The sequence below is a fragment of the Acomys minous genome (assembly GCF_964271855.1).
Source record: "Acomys minous genome assembly, chromosome: 10".
NCBI classification, from domain to species: Eukaryota; Metazoa; Chordata; class Mammalia; order Rodentia; family Muridae; genus Acomys; species Acomys minous.
In genome coordinates this window covers 11799016-11819959 of record NC_140491.1, presented here as the reverse complement: position 1 = coordinate 11819959, position 20944 = coordinate 11799016, and the positions used below count along the sequence as shown (strand labels likewise).

Genomic DNA, 20944 nt, shown 5'->3' with positions numbered 1-20944 from the left:
CATTTGTGCACATGCTTATGTATATGCATAAATATAGCTCACTTTCAGATCTTATTCTCTTTAGAAAGTTTGAAAAATAGTAGCTTAACACAATCTTTTTCCCCCTGATTCTAAATCTGGGGTACATTTGAGGATTTTAGGGTTTAGGCTGCCGCGAAGAAGGCTGCTACTGTTATCATACTGAACAGATGCTGCAGGCTTTTAAGCTTTAGATATTTCTGTAGAAGCCCTTCTAACTCTTTTACGAGTTTGCTCAGAAAAGCAAAAGGTAAGATCAGGCTCTTGCAAAGCTGCCTGTGGTATTTTATCTTTCAAGGTGACAGGTTTGCTCAAGATGAAGCTCTAAGTCATAAGCCAATTCAGAAAAAAAAAGTTCTTAATTGTTTCTTTCTCTAAACTTTGTTCACACCAACTTTTAATTCATTTTGCTTAAATGGAATTTTATTGAGGCTGTCAGGAGCAGGCTGCATGCTGGGAGTTGTACAGAACCAAAAACATTATCTTAGCCTAAGTAACAGCTGGAAAGAAACTGTGGGACCTCCCACATATCCCCCACTGAGACCTAGACAATGGGTGAGTTATTTGACAGAGTAACAACAACAGCTGCCAAGTAGGTCGAATTTAAAACTCAAGTTTGCAACTTTTAGACTTGGAATAAACAGGTTTATAGAGTTCTCAAGGGCAAAACAACCAGCATATTAAGCAGTATTTGTCAAATGAAATTTACTTGATCTAAGATTTTCTTGGTCATTTTTCAGGTCATCTTCATCTACTCAGTTCAAAAATATTTTAATTGAAATGAGTTTCATTTTAAATTGCGTGTCTACTGCAATTTCCACATAGCTCAAATTATCTATCAGCAATTATCTGAGAAATCAAATGGTGGGTAGGGTCAAGATGTGCTAAGAAAATATATTTTGTCTTTTCCAGATGATATTCATCAATGCATTTCTTAGATATGTGAGAATTTATTTCTTTAAAACAAAATCAGATTATAAAAGGCAAAGCAAATTGAAGTGATACTTTTTATTTAGAATAGGGTATTTTTAAAAAACTAAAATATGTCTATAATGCGCAATTTAGTGTGGCATCACAATTTTTGACAAAACAGTAACAATTTGCACAGAGAGTAAAACAGTCCATCCTCAGGGAAGCTCTTTAGCATGAAGGTAAATGCAACACAAGGTAGAGCCCAGATAGGGAATCCAAGACATACCAAAGTACAGATGCCACTAAAGATCATCTTAATGAACCAATGAGTTTTATTGGGGTTATTCACACGAATATAGGTTAGGGGCTTCTTACCAGATCAAAAATGACTTAAAGATTGCTGCATCACTAAAAGCCCCTGATTTGTCCCGACAGCCTGCACAGCTGGGAACACGGAGCTCACTGCACAGTTTGTATGCACTTAAACAGGTTGAAGAGCTTTTGTTTCCAAGTGACTCTTCCAAGAACATCTGTGGTTTCTGCTTCTTACACGTAGGTGCTTTGGTCTCAGAGTCTGCTTTGAGGCTTTTCCTGTCACCTGAGGGTGACTCTCAGCTTTTAGTTCCAGAGAGTTCAGGGCAGTATTTTGAGTGTTTCCTTCCTGCTTTCCTTGGAATGTTTCAAGGTCTGAGGAAACTGATGTATAACACCTTTCCTACATAAATATTAATGATTATAGTATTGAACTTATCAAATTATCGTCATTCTTTTTGAGTAATGTAAATATCCAGATTATCTTAGCTAGAAGCAAGGTCTTCTTAACACTAATACCAAACATGTATTTTAATACATGATAGTGTAATACATCATGAAATAAAGCTTAGAAATAATATTTATAAGAACACATTTTAACATAATATTAACTGAAAAGGCAATACTTAATATTTGTTGTTACTTGAAAGGACTTCCTAAATATCCTCCATCTTCATGGGCACATTACACAGCTAAACATACTAGAGTTACTATTTGTAGCATCAAAAGCAACTACAATTTGCCTGAAATTACCCAGGCAAAACCAAACAAAATTAAATCTATGGATTTTCAGAATACCTGATAAAAGTAAAAATCAGATTTGGTTTATTTATCTAGGAAAAAAAATACAGTCTCAGGAAGAAAACTCTTTTAAAAATTGGACCATTGGAGTGAAAAGAACTAGGTATTTTAGCATATTATAGCAGATGATAGTCAGAATAATTTTATTTGCTTTCCTCTCAACATCTGAGATACCAGAAGAAATAAAATTAGATTTAGATTTCAGGGTCACCCAGGGCAAAGGTTAGAAATAGGCCTACATGAGATAATCTGGCCAGCTGCAGGGAAGAACCAGCCTTTCCACCCACCAGAGGTAGAGTTGCTAAGAGACCCAGTATTATGGCCACATTCCCTCCTGCCCACTGGAGATAGGATTAATAAGAAATCAGACACTTCCTTGGACAAGGTAATAAACAAAGAGAATAAAGAAAGCTAAGCCATGGGAGGTCTTGGAGCATTTTTCTGTAACCTGTCACCTTTAGACATTAGGTCTTCTTATGTTACTCAACCAATAAGTGCTTGCAAGGCTGAAATTTTCATACTTCGGGGCGCTGCTAGGGATAGGAACCTATAAATTTACCCTCAGCTCAGAGTTTAGGGCACCTTCCTCATACCACTGTGGTGTTGACTGTCAGAGCCTGGCTCAAGTCAAAAAAAGTCATATGTCCTTGTGTGTATTGCATTGGTACCGAGTCCCGGTGTCATTTTTTGGGCTTCTCACAATCTGGGCATGGCACATGAATAGTAAAATCTGACTGTAAGTCCTTAGAGGGATTGGAATTCTAGTCCTGCTCAGTTGATGAGATGTATAAAATAAATGTTGGAGAAATGTTTCATCACTTTGGTATAGACAGAACATCCCTTTTACTTTTAAGAGCACACTTAACTGTGGTGTGTGTGCGTGTGCATGTGCGTGTGCGTGTGCGTGTGTGTGTGTGTGTGTGTGTGTGTGTGTGTGTGTGTGTGTGTAAGCCTGTTCTTATGATATAGATGAAGGATATTGGTCTTTGAAAGTTACATGATCTATCCCTTTTGTTCACACAGATACAAAAGCATTTCTGTGAGAGAGCTTTGCGATAAGAGAATAATGCATTTTAGTGGATAAAAATGTAAAAGGCATGTAAAGTGCATGTTCAGTCATTGACACAGCTGGCAGAAGCCTAGACTGGCAGAATTTTTGCCATGGCAAGAACAGTACTGAACTGTCCTTATCTGTGTATTCACAGGAGTTCGTATTTTTATAAAGCAGTTCATCCAAGTTAAAGCTCAAAACAAATATAAAATTAGAGCATATGAACCCCCCTAGGGGGATGAAACATTTTGAATGGATACCATTCTTTTAATGATGATGACTAATATTTTTTTTTTGCAAAAATAAATTCAAAGTAAACTGTAGAAGTCCTAAATTTAAAAAAAGGAGCAATAAACTAAGTGACATGTCTGAGGCCAAAGCTCTTCTGGCCACACCAACATGAATTCAGATTTCAGTGTTTTATAAAATTTTGGGTTTCTGTTGTTGGTGGGTTTTTTGTTGTTGTTCTTGTTTTTTGTTTTTGTGATATTTAATAATTAAGGCCAATGATAGATAGACAGTACCAGGCAGGAGATGTTTTGTTATACAGAATTTATTAAATGAGTATGTGGGAAGAAGGAAAGGGGGAGGGGTACCCGAGAGAGAGAGAGAGAGAGAGAGAGAGAGAGAGAGAGAGAGAGAGAGAGAGAGAGAGAAAAAAAAGAAGAAGAAGAAGAAGAAGAAGAAGAAGAAGAAGAAGAAGAAGAAGAAAAGGACGAAGAAGGAGGAGGAGGAGAGAAATGTAGAGAGAGGTAGGGTAGAAGGAGAGTGAGAATAGAAAGAGAAAGAGAGAGCCACATGGAGGTTTGTCCTTTTAATGGCCCTAGGCAGGGCCACACCCCCGTGGCAGGTAGGCAGTGACATCACAGGCTGACTGAAGCAGAATACTAACAATTTGTTTTTTCAACAGCTTTTTGAAAATATCTTCCATAGCATAGCTCACAGATGGGCCCAAGGGGATTAGAAGTTTATAAGAGCCAGCATTTCCTCTGTCTAATGAACAGGTTTTGTTAGTAGTCTGTTGAAGTCTGTTACCATGGGTTTGGTTGATTTGGTTGGTTGGCATGAACACTTTGCTCTTGAAAGATAACAAAAAGAACCTGAAGACAAAACAGCTGCCCACCTTCCAGTAAGTCCACTTTATTCATTTACAGTTTCCCTCACATACAGACTCTTGCCAATTTCAAGGCTGTACGTCCATTTCTTTGTGCACACCATCACACAAGCATTTTTGAAAGTGAAACAAAATTATCTTCATTTACAAAATCCATGCCTATTTTTCTATCTACTTTTAAAAAAGAAAGTACAACAACTCAACAGGTATTTTGAGCCATATCCAGTCATCCTTAAATTTTTCTTGCTGTTCACTTGATTCCTTATTTACAACCATTTTTTCAAAAAGTGGGAGCACCATTGTTTCTAATTTGTATTAATCTGCTTAGGTCCAACTTCCAGGGATCCAAAATCCCCATGTACAGTATTATTCTTCAGAAGGGCCAGAGTGGCATTTTGACTATAGATCAAACTTGTCATACATCTGTTTATATTTTTCATTCTTCCTGTTCTTGACTTCTCCATGGACGCAAGTTTTATCTAGGCCAATACTGTTACAACTCAGATCTAGTGATCACAATGTTTTGCTCAGAGTGGGAAATTTAGCATTTTGTTTGTATATTTTCCTCAATGAGGAACTCTACTATATTCATTCAATATCACCATACAGAATTAATTCCATGTAGCTGGAAGTAAAGATGTTGATCTATTCCACTGTAAAATCATCAGTGCTATCTGCTACCCTTTCAAAATTTATTCAATCACAGAGTAAAAGAAATTATTGCATGTTTGCTACATACTTAATTAAATGTAAAAAGGGAGAATTGTTGCATGCTACACAGAATATTCTTTTTGTAAATGCATGTAACGATGTCAAGCACTTTGTTTTAGTACTTATCAAATATTTCTAAATACAGATGCCATTTGTTGTGGTTAGAAACTACTTAACAACCATTTCTTTTTTCCAAGTAGATGACTTTCACTTCTCACAGAACAAAAAAATTCTGAGGACAGATGAAAATTAAGAACAAAGTCAAATAAAAAAAAATTAATAGGAAAAAAAGAACAACAACAAAAAAAAACCCAAAATTATCGACAAGAGGAATTTAGTATTCTACCACCTTCCAACATTGACATTCTGTTCCTAATGGGTGACAATTTTTAGAAAAATTCTCTATGGTTAGTCCAATAGCCAGTTTCTAGGTTGCCTAGCAAGCCCTGATGTCACTACCAGGCAGACCGGTGTGTCTTGGATAAAAGGACCTGTCCACTCTCTCCCTGGTCTCTTCAGGTTTCTCTCCCTCTGCCTGTCTCTCTCTGTTTCTCCCATGGGGCACCCTCTCCTTTCTCGTCTCTTCCCCCTTTCCCACAATAAATCACTTTGTGTTCTATATATGTTGTATGGTGGCTGATCTATCTTTATATATTATAACATCTATGTCATACAGTTAAAGATGCTTTTACATTTCCCATAGGGTGAAAAATGAAGGGAAATCACACAAGTAGGTGTAAACCGACACCTGTACACACACCTCTCACACAGTCTTATTTCTCTTATAATGAAATCAAACACATTGATAAACTATAAAATTTTCAATAAAATTTTGCTTTTTCTAACATTTTTTAAAATAAACATATTCTAAATGTATTTCAATAACACCGAATTACAGAAGCAAGTGACAATAATTAATTGTTCCCTTTTATATTATTAGCATTAACATAATATTATTTATTTAATATATTATTAAAGATATTTTAGTATTAAAAAATAATGTTAAATTATTGGTTGCCATTTAATTAGCAAAAAACTAACAGAGATGACCATGTGAATGTACATACATTTCTTACGTCTCAACTCCAATACTCAGGAATCAAATTCCTACCTAGATAGGAGTGTCTTAAAAAAAAAAAAGGCATCCATCTTTGATCCCACCTCTTCAAAATGGCAGAAACCAGTCCACCATATTACACGTTCTTAGCTTGATTTATTTTCAATTATGTCATCCATGGTACTAGAAACCATACTACACATCTCTCGGTTTAGTGTTTATTAATTTCTGTCATAGCTGCATTGTAAAATCCAGTAGACAGGGTGCTTTCTCTTTCACACTGAGTATAGTATTCTAATGATCTGGTGAATAATCAAAACAATCTGAAGTTGTAAGGACCAAATTAATGCCACGTTCTGTATGTCCTGTAACTAATGCCATGTTCGATATTTTCTGTGAGAACTTGTCCTCTAGGTGACCCTTCTCCCTGAATTCCAGGAGAGACCACGCACTGCTGTGAACTGCACCTGCCAGAAGTCTCACAGACTGTACCAGAGCAGTTACATATAATCAACATCCAGTGTTCCACTGAGATAAAAAAAAAAAACAAAAAAACAAAAACAAAACAAAAAAACAAACAAAAAAAACAACCTTCCCCTCGAGGCTCAGTCTCCACTCAATCCGCCTGAAGAGTGACATTCTTGTGACCCACAGCACCTGCTTATGGTTTTTCCCTATTATAAAGCCATTGCCCTTGAAGCTGTGGGTCACTGTCCTATCCTGTTGCATCACGGTGGACTGTGACCTGAGCTCGAGCCCCTAATACAGGCGCCTGTGTATGTTGCATGGGTATCGAGTCCTAGTGGTCTTTTTTGGGGGTGCTGGGCGATCTGGGTATTACGAAGTAAAAATATATAATATTCAACCTTCAGAAGAATTTGGAGAAAAAGCTAAGATAACTTCTAACGGTGCAACCTAGGAGTCAAGAGCACAAGGGGTGTCGCAGTAAATCTATTGTCAAGAGGCAGAGATAGAAGTTATTGCTCAGTTCACTTCTTCCTTTTTTATTCTGCTTGCATCACACCCCACACTCAGGGCTTACCACATCTAGAAACACTGTCACAGAAGCAGCCAGAGATATTCTTTTCTGTGGATTTCAAATCCCATCAGGTTCCCAAAGAAAATGAAACAGAGTACTTTCATTTTATTATATTACTTTACTTAAAACTAGGAAGTTGTATTTTGTTTGTCACATGGTTTTTAAAACCATGTCTTTGATTCATGTTTTTCACCAAACACATAAACAAAAATATAGTTAAAAATTCTAGTCAAATTCCAATGTCACAAGACCGATTAGTAATGCCGTAAGTGCTATTCTTCTGTCTGTGTGCCATTCACTCAACCAGTTTCACGCTTTCACTTTTAAACCTGGGGAGAAAAGCCCTCTTGCCCGATGAAAAGCTTTGTTTTGTTGGATCTTATGAATTGAACACACCCTATAAAAATCCAATAATATGCATAATGAATTCTTCTCATTCTCTGTACACCTGTTCTCTCTCATTGCAAATAAAAAATTGGAATTATTCCAGAGTTCTCCATAATGGCTTTTTGTAAGCAATATAAGTGGAATAAATCTCTTCAAGGACAGAGGAAATTATTGTTGGAAGCCCGTTAGCTAACTAAGTAGGATAGGACTGATAGTAACATGGAAATTGGTGTCCATCATTTATAGATAGAGGTTTCATGGGACGAAAAAACATCTTATTGCCAGTAAGGAAAGTCAAAGAGTACGAATAAACAGTTCATGTCTAAGAATAGCAGCCCATATTCCTTGATGTTTGTAATTCAACTGTGTATTTAGTGTGCAAAACAATAACATCAACAAACTATATTTTTCTAGAACCATTACTTTCATTTTCAGAAAGTATACCAGAAACATTTTTTCAATCTTGATGATATCTATAACTATAATTACTTCATTTTAAGCCATTGTGTATCTGTATACTACATCAGCATACTATTTCATGCCATTGCAATTATTCCTATTGTCATTCACAGAACCTGGTCTACATTTCAAATTTTCTCAGAATGTGAAGGTTGGCATAAGGTAATCATAGCTACTCTCTCTCCTACAACAATAAATCATAAAAAGGAATAATTTTATTCTAAGACTTAAAAATATTTACCTCATTTCTGTTCATTTAAAAAAAGATCATTTCATCCCCCAAATATTTTTAGTTTCTATTGTTGATTTGTACTTATTCCGTTATTTATTGATATGATAGAAACAGTTATACAGACTAGACTGGATTTATTAAGATTTGATTTGTGTCATATACTATGTACAGCTTGGGACAAAGTTTTATGTGCTGCTAAGAAAAGTGTACATTTCATATCTCTTGGGTGAGATATTCTGCATCTATAATTCCCTATTTACTCATAGCATATTTTAGCTTCAACTGTTTCCACTACCTCTGGTTTTCATTTGAATCACTATCTGAATTGAGAGTAGGATACTGAATTCTTTCACCATTATCGTTTCAGAATGAATGCTACTTTTATGTCATGTAGTGTTTGTTTTGTGAGATTAAAGGCTCCATTATTTGCCGTATAAATGATTACAATTTTTATGATTTTGGAGGATTTTCCCCATTGTTAGTAGATAATTTTCTTCCTTGTATAGCATTAGTTTTGAGTTGAAGTCTACTTTGTCCGGTGTAAGATTAGCTGTACCTGCTTGTTTATGTTTACTTTATCTCTCTCCATTCTATGTTGGTGTTTTTTCGGGTGCTTTGTAAGTTAGTGAGTTTCTTAAAGGAAACATAAAGTTTTTTTTTTAATATTTGTTGGTTTTATTGTTATTAACTTTAATCCAGTCCAGTAGTCTACATTTTTTTCAGTCACAATGATGGTCATTTACATTTTAAGTTGTACGGGAAAGAGTTTTCTATTTCATATGAGGTTGTTATGTGATGCTCTCTTTTTCTGAATTTTTGGTATTTCTTTTCCTTCTCTTATATAACATATGAAGCTTTTCTGGGTTTTGCTGTTTCACCTCCTCCTCCTCCTCCTTCTTCTTCTCTTTCTTCTTTTTTCTCTTTGGTGTTTGATTTCTCCTTCATAAGTTCCATATAATGGACAAAGGGCTTTTTTGATAACATATTGGTATCTTTGCGGGAAATGATCATATCATTTTTTAAGTTTTAAAAAAATATTTTATTATGCAGATATAAGTGAGGATATACCATTTGAGTCTTTCTGCTTCTGGACTAACTCGCTCATTATGATCATTTCTAGCTCAATCCATTTATCCACAAATTTCGGGAATTCCTTGTTTTTAATAGCTGAATAGTATTCCATAGTGTATATGTACCACAGTTTCTTTATCCATTCTTCTACTGAGGGACACTTAGGCTGTTTCCATGTTCTGGCTAGAGGGGGAGACCTGGTGGCACTCAGAGGAAGGACAGCAGGTTACCAAGAAGAGACTTGATACCCTGTGAACATATAGAGGGGGAGGTAATCCCCCTCAGGAACAGTCATAGGGGAAGGGAATAAGGGGAAAATGGGAGGGAGGGAAGAATGGGAGGATACAAGGAATGGGATAACCATTGAGATGTAACAAGAATAAATTAATAAAGGAGAAAAAATGTATTAATTTATTCATATTACATCTCAATGGTTAGCCCATCTTTTGTATCCTCCCACTCCTTCTTCCCTCCTGCTACATGGCAGTAGGATCATATTTTAAACAACACAAATGTGTACATACATGAGACTGAGGTTTCTGCAGCCTATAAACACCTCTTTGAGTTTAAAAAAGGAAAAAAGCAACACACTGACAATTCAACTGTAACTTTTAGAAAAACACCAGTTTCCTTACCAAACCTCCGCGCCAGGACAGGTACCTATCATCCAAGACAGCTATGAATTCAAGCCGGGGGATGCCAAGAGCAGCTCACCACACCAGCCCAGACCCCCCAATCCAGCACCTCTTCAAAGGGCTTCTCGTTCTCATTTCAGGAAGACAGCAAATATACCTTTTGTAACATACCTGTGTGTTTTACATAGTACTTCGCCTCCAGCTCCTTAAGAACACCATGCAACCATGCGTAACGCTCTTTAGTCTGCTCCCTTCATCTCAAGAGAGAGAATCAGGTCTTCTTAATTCATTGTAGGTGCCTGGGATGACAAAGTATTTCACCAGAAGGGATGTAAACAATGCCATTTGATAAGAGTAAAAATAAAGAAAATGAACTTATCTTAAAGAAAAAGTGTGATCTACCACACTAAACTATCAGACCAATGCACAAAATACTAAAAAACTGTAATACAATACGGCCAAACACAAAGTTCAAATATTCAGCAATATTCTAGCACGTGAAAATCATCTTCTGAAAGATGAACTTGGTTCTTACTCTGTAGCTACTTTTGGGTTACTTCAAAAAACGCTGTCTGACTAAGACTGATCTTGATACTTGTTAGGAAGTTTGGAAGGAGACAATAACAGCTCAGCAGTCAGCTTCCGAGGTCTCCCAGCGCTCATCTTCAGCACTCATCCAAGGACTGGGCATCATCTTCACCCCTCACTTCTGGACATCTCCCTGAAAACTCCCCTTCTGGATTGTAGTTCTGCATTTAATATTCAGTCTCTTGGCTATTTTCTGTGCTGCGAGCTTTGCCTGCATCTCCTCGTTATTCTGCCTCTGCTCTTTCTTCAGAGCCTGCAACTTTTCTACACAGAGCAGCTGTGCAGCCAGGTGATGTAGCAGAAGGAGGTGTGTTGCTGTGACGTCATTAAGATGCTGCCTAGCAACCTCTGACCATAACTTGGTGAGTCACTCTATTGCGTGGGTTCTGTCTTAGACTTATGAGGAGAGGTCACTGGGGTTCTGGCTCGCATTTCTAGCAGTTCTATGTAATGAGGCTTCTTAGGCGTCTCGCTCTGGAGTCCTGGAAGGTCGTCAGCGCTGGTGTTTTCTTCTGAGGGTTCAGTCTGGTCTTCTGCAATTTAGTGATTAACAGACTGCCAATGCTGCTGGGAGTATCTTCCGCTTCACTTGAAACAGGGCGCTGGGGAAGATGTGGGTTCACTTCAGATGAGGGGAGCCCTGGCTCTGCTGTTGGGAGCTGGGCCTGTGTTCACTGGACCGCCAACCTCCCAAGTCTCCTCATTCCCTCTGTGAGTGAGATGTGCAGGTCCCGGGGTTTCTGAGGTTGCTTTAGAGGACTTAATATCTACAGAAGAACATCCAGGAGCTAATGACGTAGGATCAAGAATCAGAACAGAATTCTAGGCCTTGTCTACATCAGTATCAATTCTTTTTTATTTATTTATTTTATGTATATGACTGCTCTTATCTGCATGTTCACCTGCTGCCAGACGGAGGCATCAGATTCCAGTACGGATGGTTGGTTGTGAGCCACCATGAGGTTGCTGGGAATTGAACTCAGGACCTCTGGAAGAGCAGACAGTGCTCTAAACCACTGAGCCACCTCTCCAGCCCCCAGTATCAATTCTTGTGGTTGCTTCTTGCCTTAGCTTACAGTCTACTCTAACAGCGTCAAACAGTTCACCTCTCTCTCTCTCCAACCTCTTCACGTTCTGCAAAGGCAGCTTCCAATTTGGCAGTGGTGTCTGAGATCTTTTTTTTTTACCTTTGTCGGTGCCTTAACCTCTCCTCCAGCTACCTTTAGTCCTCGGGAGCCATGGGGCAGCTAGCACACTGCGCATGGCCTGGGCCTTGCTCAGCCAGGCAGGGGTTCCCTGGCATGAGCAGGAGTCGCCATTTTCCTGGAAGACCATGCTTGCTACTTTCTTAGGTCTACATTCTTAGGTGTACATTTTCACACATTCTCATGGAGGAAACGATCTTTCTCTGCCTTCTTGGTTTAGTGTTTCTCTAACAATTATTTATAGAGCTGGCTTGGTCTTCATCAATTGCCTTAATTTGTGTTTGCCTTGAAATAGTTTGTGTCTCCATCAGTTTTGAGAGATAACTTTCCAGGTTGTAACATTCTTTGTGCACAATTATTTATTTACATTCAGAGCTTAAAAATTGCGCTCTCAGATCACTCAAAATTTTATAGTTGCTAAAAAAATATATAGAGTAGCTTTGATATTTCGGCCTTTTGTATATTCTTTGATATTATTCTTGCCACTTATAAGGATATATGTGAACAGGCTCAACTAAAGTTTTATGTTTAAATTATTGTGGTACTAGCTGATTTTTCAAAAAGCTTGCTTAACTATCTCTATTTGGTTTTAAAATATCTAAAGTAACATTTTAATGTGTTGTGGTCCTCTGATACATGCAATATTATTACACAACCTATACAAAATAAAGCATACTATAATACTTGTACATTTTGACCACCCATATGTCTACTATAGAGTCTTGGATATGGTGAAGTAGAGAAAAAATACATATAAAAATTAATCCTACTAATACTGATTCAAATATTCATTGCAAGATTGAAAGCAACAAAAATGAAGACAAAAAAATATCCTACAGAGCAATGCAAGACAGCTACAAGGGGACCTCAGATTGACACTGTGGAGTGGAAGAATTGCCTCCCTTCCTTTTCTCACTTATGGATCTCTCCCTATCCATAATCCCCATTTCCTGTCTTCTTTCTTCCTTCCCTACATTTTCACTTCTTTTTAAAAAAGCAGTATGGATCTGTTTTATGATATATCATTATCAGTATAAGGACTGATTAAACACTCCTTATTGATAGGCAATTAGGATGATTCATACATGAAAATGACTTCAGTTCAGATTTTATAGAACTCAGGAAAGTGAAGAACTTGGAGACAACTTTGACTTAGCTCAAGTTTCTTTATTTGTTGTTGTGTTTTCGTTACAGTATTGTTACACACTGTATTCCATAATCAATTTCTGTGGTTGGAATATATATTGCTATTTCCTTCCTAATAATGAGCTGCATCTGGATAAACCCAGAGAATCTCAAAATTCTCACTATTTACCCATGTTGTCTCCTGTCCAAAATCCCAGGATTAAAAAAAGCTAATGAAAGATGTTTGAGGCTAATGTTGGAGGTGCTACAAAATTCTGCTTGAATAATCAAATAAGTAAGAAAAGAATGATGAGGGAAGGAGAAAGCGAGAGAGGGAGGGAGAAAGAGAGAGAGAGAGAAAAGAAAGGAGTAAAGGATCATAGCTATAAATACATTCAGTAAACATCATCTTTTCAGAATATCTCTAGCCTGTCAGTACTCTGAATACTTTGCCTTTTTATACTTAGGCTCAGTTAACTAATTAAAGGCTCTGTGCTCTGTTGCTGTCCAACAAACTAAACAAAGATGATTCTACACACATCTAGCCCAAAGAAGCACAAAATCAAAAGGGAAGATTCTCACTGAATGCCTATTGGATAATAATTTTGTTAGGTTAGAGTCACTGTATATTGGGTACAGTCAATGCTCTAAAAGATCTACCAAAATACTGATGTCTAATATTTACTAAGGATTTGGTTTTTGCCAAAATGCACAGTAGCATATAAAATGTCATATCACTTTAGCCACTGAAAGTGTTAGAAAAGGAAAAGAACAATAGAGAAGCAATAATTTTTATATTAATAGAACAAAATGTAGTAGAAGGTTCAATTTATCACTTCAGAATTTTTATGGTATTGTATTTTCATTTGCCCTTACCCTTAGTATTAAGTACTGCACATTCCAGCTAACAAAACTATGAATAGAAAATAACATTTGCACTTTCAGTGATGGGAAAATGCTACCCTAGAATATTTAAACAGCTCACTTTGAAAATTGGCTGCCTTTGTTTAATGTCAGCATTTTGTGAGCCTGCTCAGTTCCCACAGTGACAGGAATTTTAGGAAGAAAATAGCCTCAGAGAAATAATTCAAACCCAACAAGCCTGAGTCTGAGACTGTTTTAATAGTTACATTGAGGAGAAATCCTCCTCAGGTAATTTCAAAACCTGTATATATTATTATGTGAAATTTATTTCAGACACTTATTCAATTGATGGAGTTATTTAATAGAGGACTGGGGTTGCTTGGAAGTGACAAAAATAAACAACATGTTTGTCTCCATTTGAAATAAAAGCTTGAGGGTGTGAATAAATAAGAATTTTGATCAAATGAGGTCTTCAAGGATGACTCTGAAGGCTTGGGTAACTTCCTCATAGTTCTTTAAGCCTCATCTTCTACTAGTATAGCTAAAATGTAAGTAATTAGGTTTTCCTTGAAGAATCATTGTTAGGAGATTGATGTATATCTTAATCCTAGAGAAATATGCACTTCTTATCTTTCTAACTTTAAATAACACAGTAAATATGTTAATAAATAGGAACAATAATAATATGTGCAGCAGGAATATATATCAGATACTTATGTCAAACAATGGAGAAGTAGATAAACTCAATTCACAATTCTGATTCCATAGTTGTATAGCCTGAACATTTCTAAAATTATGTCTGACAAATGAAGTCACTTGCTCAACCAAGCCTGGCCTTTAAAAATGACAAGATTCAAGTGTAGAAAACGTTAGTCTATTTTAGCAATGTAGTAGGGTCTTACCTGCTCAGAGAGCAGCCACAATTGATGTTTTCTGTAACTGATAAACTTTCTATGCTCCAAGAACAACTAAGAAAATTTAGGACAATTAATTTTTTCTCTGTGAGGTTAATGATTATAAATTACTGATAATGAATATAGTAGCAAAATAAATCCACTAGGTAGACAGACTTATGGCCTAGGTAGGAGAATATGGGAACTTAAATTTCTTCAAACTAGGAGTATGACTTCCACCAAGAAACTCATGTATATAGATTCTGATACACTATGAGATTTTCTTTGTCTACGGAAGAATAAATGTTTAGTATGCTTTGTCATGTATAATCATTTTTTAAGTAACAATGAAACAACCAGTCACAAATCAACATAGAAATAGAAAGAAGAGTGAGAAAAGAAGTGCTTTACACTGGAAAGTAGAGTCAGTAGTGAAACACACTTCGTTTTTGCTGAAATGGATTAGAGGACAGAATGTAATATTTCCATTTGTGGTAGGATAACTAGTGAAGGAAAATATATAAGTATAAGTGTTGAGAACTGGGACACATTGTATTTGGAAAACACCATTCAAATAAAATTTTAAGGTAGAAAAAAAAAACAATCAAAAGAGCTAAAATCTGAGTGAAGACAAAGAAGGAAAAAGGTCTGCTGTCTGAGCCAAAGAGCATCATATATTCCAGAAGTTGGAAAGTTGAACAAAAGAAAGGGCTCTGAAACTCTGCATGTATGTCTTGCATAAGAAAGAAAAGAGTGTTTAAATAGAAACAGAGGTAAGTCTTTGCCAGACACTAAAGTCAAGTAGAATTAAAGTGTGTTAATTGATAGAGTTGTCCCTGTTTCAGAATATACACAAAACTGAGTTTTGTGGATCCAGTAAAGATACCATAGGGAGGATGAGGATGCATTAAAGACAGACAACTTTTACAGAATTTGTTCAATAATCTCTCAGTAGTGCCAAGTAGAGAAATTAGGACCCTTTCAGAATGTGTTAATGGTTATAAATCACCAAACAATGAAGCTCATAAGATGGCTCAGTCAGTAAAATATTTGTCACACAAATTAGAGAAACTGAGTCTGGCTTTCCAGCAAAGAAAAGCTGTCTGTGTTAGCACGTACCTGAAACCAGAAGTAAGGTAAATGACTATCTGACCTGTGCATGCCATCAGGAATAGCCAAATCCAAAAGACCTAGTTTCCATGAGAAAATCTCTTAAAAATAAGGGAAGGACCAGTTGAAAAAACTACTATATGTGGATCACTGACTTTCCCATAGATACATATGCTCACACTGTTAAATACAATTTAAATTAAAATATATTAAATTAATAAGCCAGACAATGCCTTGAGCACGGAGTGAAGCAGGGTCATTAATTACACCTTTCCTATTGTCCACACATAGTATAAAAACAACTCAACTTTCAGTTCAGTCTTGATTTTGAAGTTACAGAAAAGTATTATAAATTTAGATGTTTGCCTTTCTAATTTATTCTCCTCATATGTTAGAAAACCCAAGCAATGTTTATCATTAGTGTAAGCATATTTGAAGCCAAGTTAGAGGTTTTTACAGTGAATACAGAAATGCTCAAAATCTGTTACTTTGTTTCAAATTTCTCCAATGAAGTTTGTGATAAATTCTTGTTGCTTTCCAAGATACAAAATTACTTTGATAAATCCCTGATTTATTTATTCATTTATTTTTTTGGTTCATTGATTTTTCTCTATAAGATTTGAGATTAAGTTGGTTATTTTCCTATTAAAGCTACAGTTATTAATATGTATACTTACAGATACCTTCTTGTAACATAATTAATTTACATTTTAATTGTAGAGATGCATTTATATAATTACACAATCATATATACTCTTATTCTTATCTTAACACAAAATATATTTTCATATTTCTATGTTCATATTTTTATATATTTATATTATTTGATACCTGAAACCCTAACTGAATATGTGTGACTCAGTTTCACATATAAACCATGCTCCCTTCTATGTTAATATTCAAGACTTAAAGGACACAATGAAAGCTAATGTTTGTGGCATCTGGATGCCTGAGTTTGATGTTGTAAGGCAATATATACATTCATGCATACTAAGGAATTTATATTTCAATTTCTTATGATTAAATAATTCCTCTTTCTCTTTATCTCATGGGAGATGGCCATATTATCTCCTATTTTTTGCAAGAATATTTACTTTGTCAAAGTGGGATTTCACAGAATGAGCACATTATTTCACTGGAGATGAGCATTCTGGGAAATGCATTTACACACTGTATGCCCCTAACTGCCTACACAGTTCTTTAGTTTCACTGGCATGGTCTTTCAGTCTACCTGAGTGTATAGTGTTTTGTACTCATTTATTATAAATTAATTTCAAAATGGAGGAGGAGACCTGGTGGCACTCAGAGGAAGGATAGCAGGTTACCAAGAAGAGACTTGATATCCTATGAACATATACAGGGGGAGGTAATCCCCCTCAGGAACAGTCATAGGGGAGGGGAATAAGGGGAAAATGGGAGGGAGGGAAGAATGGGAGGATACAAGGGATGGGATAACCATTGAGATGTAACAAGAATAAATTAATAAAGGAGAAAAAAATGAAAAAAAAAATAAAAAAAAACAATCAATAATTTTTCCTATTCTTTTATAGAAACCATTATTTAACCCTTTTTCCCCTTTTGTCTTATAAAAACTATTATATTTCTTTTTAACACATACATTTATATTATTACACATAAATTAAATAAACCACATACAGCAGGAAAAAACATGAAATAATGAGCAATTATTTGAGTGACTGTTCAGGCAACTTGGAAGATGCTAACCTGCATTTCTCGTTCACTCAGGAATTAAGTTTTATTCCTTCCCAAGTCTCTGATGGGATTGAAGACCAGATAGTTCAGCCCCACATATGACTCAGATGCTCTTCGTTTGGCAGCGTGTTCCATTTCCACTCACGCTGGCTGCTGGCATCCCAGGTCAATGAGTGTTCTAAGTCCCCCTTGTATTTGATACAGTAGTTTACACTACCTTAAATCTTATTTGAAATTACATCACAGTAATGCATGCCATTAATCCCAGTACTTGTGAGGCTGAGACAGACAGATCTTAATAAATCCGAGGCCTGCCTTGTCTACACAGGGAGTTCTAACATAGCCAGGGCCACATAAAGAGATTCTGTCTTCAAAAAAAAAAAAAAAAGCAAACAAACTAAAATCCCTTATTTTGATTTTTAATCGTATGATTCCTATTTTATTCTTCTTTATGCCTACATTCATTACTGCTGAAATGACCATTCTGATTACATATATAATGTAGTTGCTAAATTTATATATTTGCTTCTGTTTTCAAAGGAAATGTTTCTTTCAAGAAGACCTAATCAGATGCCTTTTATGCAGTATTCTTTTTCCATTTTTTTATTGACTAAAAGCCATAAGAAGAAAAGAAGCACATTAGGTCGTGCACATGCACGCTTTACACACATATTCACAAACGATGTAATTCCCTGGTGTAATGTTTTTAATCAAAAGTGTTGCATGACGTGGAAGGGATCAGTGCAAAATAAAACCAGTGTAGCTTAGGAATTCACCAAAGAAATACCTGTGTTAGCTGTCAGGTCCTCATGACATCATCAGGGTTCTTCTTCTGTGGGGCAGTGGTAATGGTCAACTGTGGAGAGCCACAGATAGCAGCGTCCCTGTTGCTTCCCCGGCGCAATGCGCCCCTTTTGCGCATGCGCAATGAGTAAACCTTATGCGCATGCGCAATGAGCAAGCCCCCCCCTTATGCACATGCCTGAAGGCATGGCGTGAGGTGGCATGATTCGAACAAGGCATAGCATGAAGTGGCGTGATCTGAACAAGGCATAGCGTGAGGTGGCGTGATCCGAATGCACCAACCAGAAGCGACAACGTGGTAGTCTCTGATAGGACCAGGCACACTATAAAGGTTCTGTGGGAGCTTTTCCCGGGGTCACTCCGGTAGTCCAGGATCCTGAATAAAGCTGCGTCAAGAAGAGTTCCTGGTGTTGGTGTCTTTCCTGCTGGTCGGGGGCGGCATCGACAGTCAACAGAGAACACACATCCTTAGTATTTCGCAATGCAGTCACATTCTCTCCTTTGACTTATTTTGTTGAATTCATCTCCTCTCTCTCAATCGACGCTAAGTAACATGAAAAAGATTCAACTCAGGGGTGGATGGCATCCTGTTCAAATATTAAAAACATATAAATTGAATGAATCCTTTGGGCCCAAAAATAATTTCTGAGTTGGTACCTAAAATTGGTAATATTTCCTGTGATGCATAAGAATTTATTGTAGAAAAATTTGAGTTCTGCTGATTTCCCAAATGCAGCAGGAAGTTAAACAGAGAACAGACCATCATATGCACATTAAGTCAGCCTTGCTAGGATCCTGGGAATTCTCATCCTGGATCAGACATATGTAAATTAAAGGACGAGCCTTCTTTATAAAATTGAATTGCTCGTGGAGCAAATATTTCTTGGCACTTACAGGAATCCTGGATTATTTGGAGCCATAAGAAAAAAGTCATAGAAAAAAATAAAGTAAATCAATTTATGTAGCACAAACTCAATGTAATATTGGAATTCATTAGATAATTTTTGACCTAAAACTGTCATTAATATATATGTATGCATATGCATTTACTATATCATCTCTCTTTTTTATTAATTTATTCATATTATATCTAAATTGTTATCCCATCCCTCGTATCCTCCCATTCCTCCCTCCCTCCCATTTTCCCCTTACTCCCCTCCCCTATGACTGTTCCTGAGGGGGATTACGTCCCCCTGTATATGCTCATAGGGTATCAATTCTCTTCTTGGTAACCTGCTGTCCTTCCTCTGAGTGCCACCAGGTCTTCCCATCCAGGGGACGTGGTAGAATATGGGGCACCAGAGTTCATGTGAAAGTCAGTCCCGGGTCTCCACTCAGCTGTGGAGAATGTCTTGTCCATTGGCTGTATTTTTAAACTTATTTTAAGATGTAAATTTTATCTATTTTCAGTGTGCGTATGTGTGTGTGTGTACACAATGTGTGTGGCTGAGTATATGAGGAGATCAGAGTACTACTTTTGGGCCGATGCTTCTCACATTTCACCTTATAGAAGCCAAGCTTCTTTGTTTAGGTTACTATGTATGATCCTGTGACTAGCTCTCCTGTGAGCTTTTGTAGAAATCTCCTATCACCACCTCCCATGTTGCTGTGTGAGTGTTGGGATTGTAGATCGTTTACCCCTGGTCTCAAATTTTACATAGATTCTGGAGATAAACTTAGGGTCCTTAAACTTGCATAAAAGGTACTTTTACCCTCTGAGCCATTACTATATTCTATGATAATTATTATTTTTTTAATAATTGCTAGTATAGATAGTAAGTAATGAACATTAATTACTTGGGGGATAAATCTTCGAGTTATTTTCTTTAAAAACTTGTCCCAAAACTACATAGATTTTCCTAATTTTAAATCCTAATTATTTAATGAACATAAAAGTTCATATACAGTATTCACTGAGTATGATTATGTGGGTGTATTTACATTTCTTAATAGTTTCTAAAATATATTAGGTAATATTTTTTAAAATAATTTTATTCTAGAAATTAAAATGCCACCATGGAGGTGCATTTTTTAATCCCAGCACTTGGGAAGCAGAAGCAGGAGTATCTCTATGAGTTCAAGGCCAGCCTGGGCTGCATAGTGAATTCCAGGTTAGTCAGGACTCCATAGAACAGAGAGACCCTGTCTCAAAGAGTCCAAACACACACACATAGACACACACACACACACACACACACACACACACACACACACACACACACACACACACACACAGGATACACATTCAAAGAATGTTCTACACACACCAGTACACACATTCGAAGAATGGCCTTTGTATTGTGAGCTAGGTAGCACATTACTAACATTACAGTTTTACATTTTATGCTATGTTCTTATTTAATTTGTAAGATTTATAGGTAGAGTTGTGAACGTTTATTATATATATGCATTGTGTCACCATGTAATATATGGAGGATTTGTGGCTGTTTGCTTTCAATTTTCTTTCTTTTAAAATATATTTTATTAATTTATTTTCTAGTAATTTTATTTTGTTTCTCTGTGAAGCCTGAGCTCAGCTCCTGGTGTACATAGAACTTCTTTATCTACAATTCTCTTTCCAAGGTTGACTAAATTTTCCTAAACTTCAAGTTATAGTTCAGTGATTTTTTTTCTCTTGATGCAATAGTTATTAACCTATTTCATTGTTAATACTCATTTGTAAATATTTGTTTTACATTGTCATATATCACCTAAAGTTTAATTTTCTAGAGGCTCAAAACAATTCACTTTCTGTATTTTCTAGTTATTAGTTCATACTTAATAAACATTAATTTATAATAGAACAAATGGATTCAACAGCCATTCAGGAATCTTTACTGAAT

The 20944-nt window shown here is 36.3% G+C and overlaps 1 pseudogene across 1 annotated transcript in view; it reads right to left on the bottom strand.

The window, feature by feature from the left end:
- The window catches only part of LOC311606507 (DNA-directed RNA polymerase II subunit GRINL1A-like), a 109167-nt pseudogene that overhangs the window by 38705 nt on the left and 49518 nt on the right, over positions 1-20944 (bottom strand). Inside the window, exons 3-5 of the transcript XR_014783667.1 lie at positions 15594-15685; positions 10335-11209; positions 9971-10098 (exon numbers count right to left, since the gene is read on the bottom strand). The product of XR_014783667.1 is annotated as a DNA-directed RNA polymerase II subunit GRINL1A-like (transcript). The remainder of the gene's footprint in view (positions 1-9970; positions 10099-10334; positions 11210-15593; positions 15686-20944) is intronic.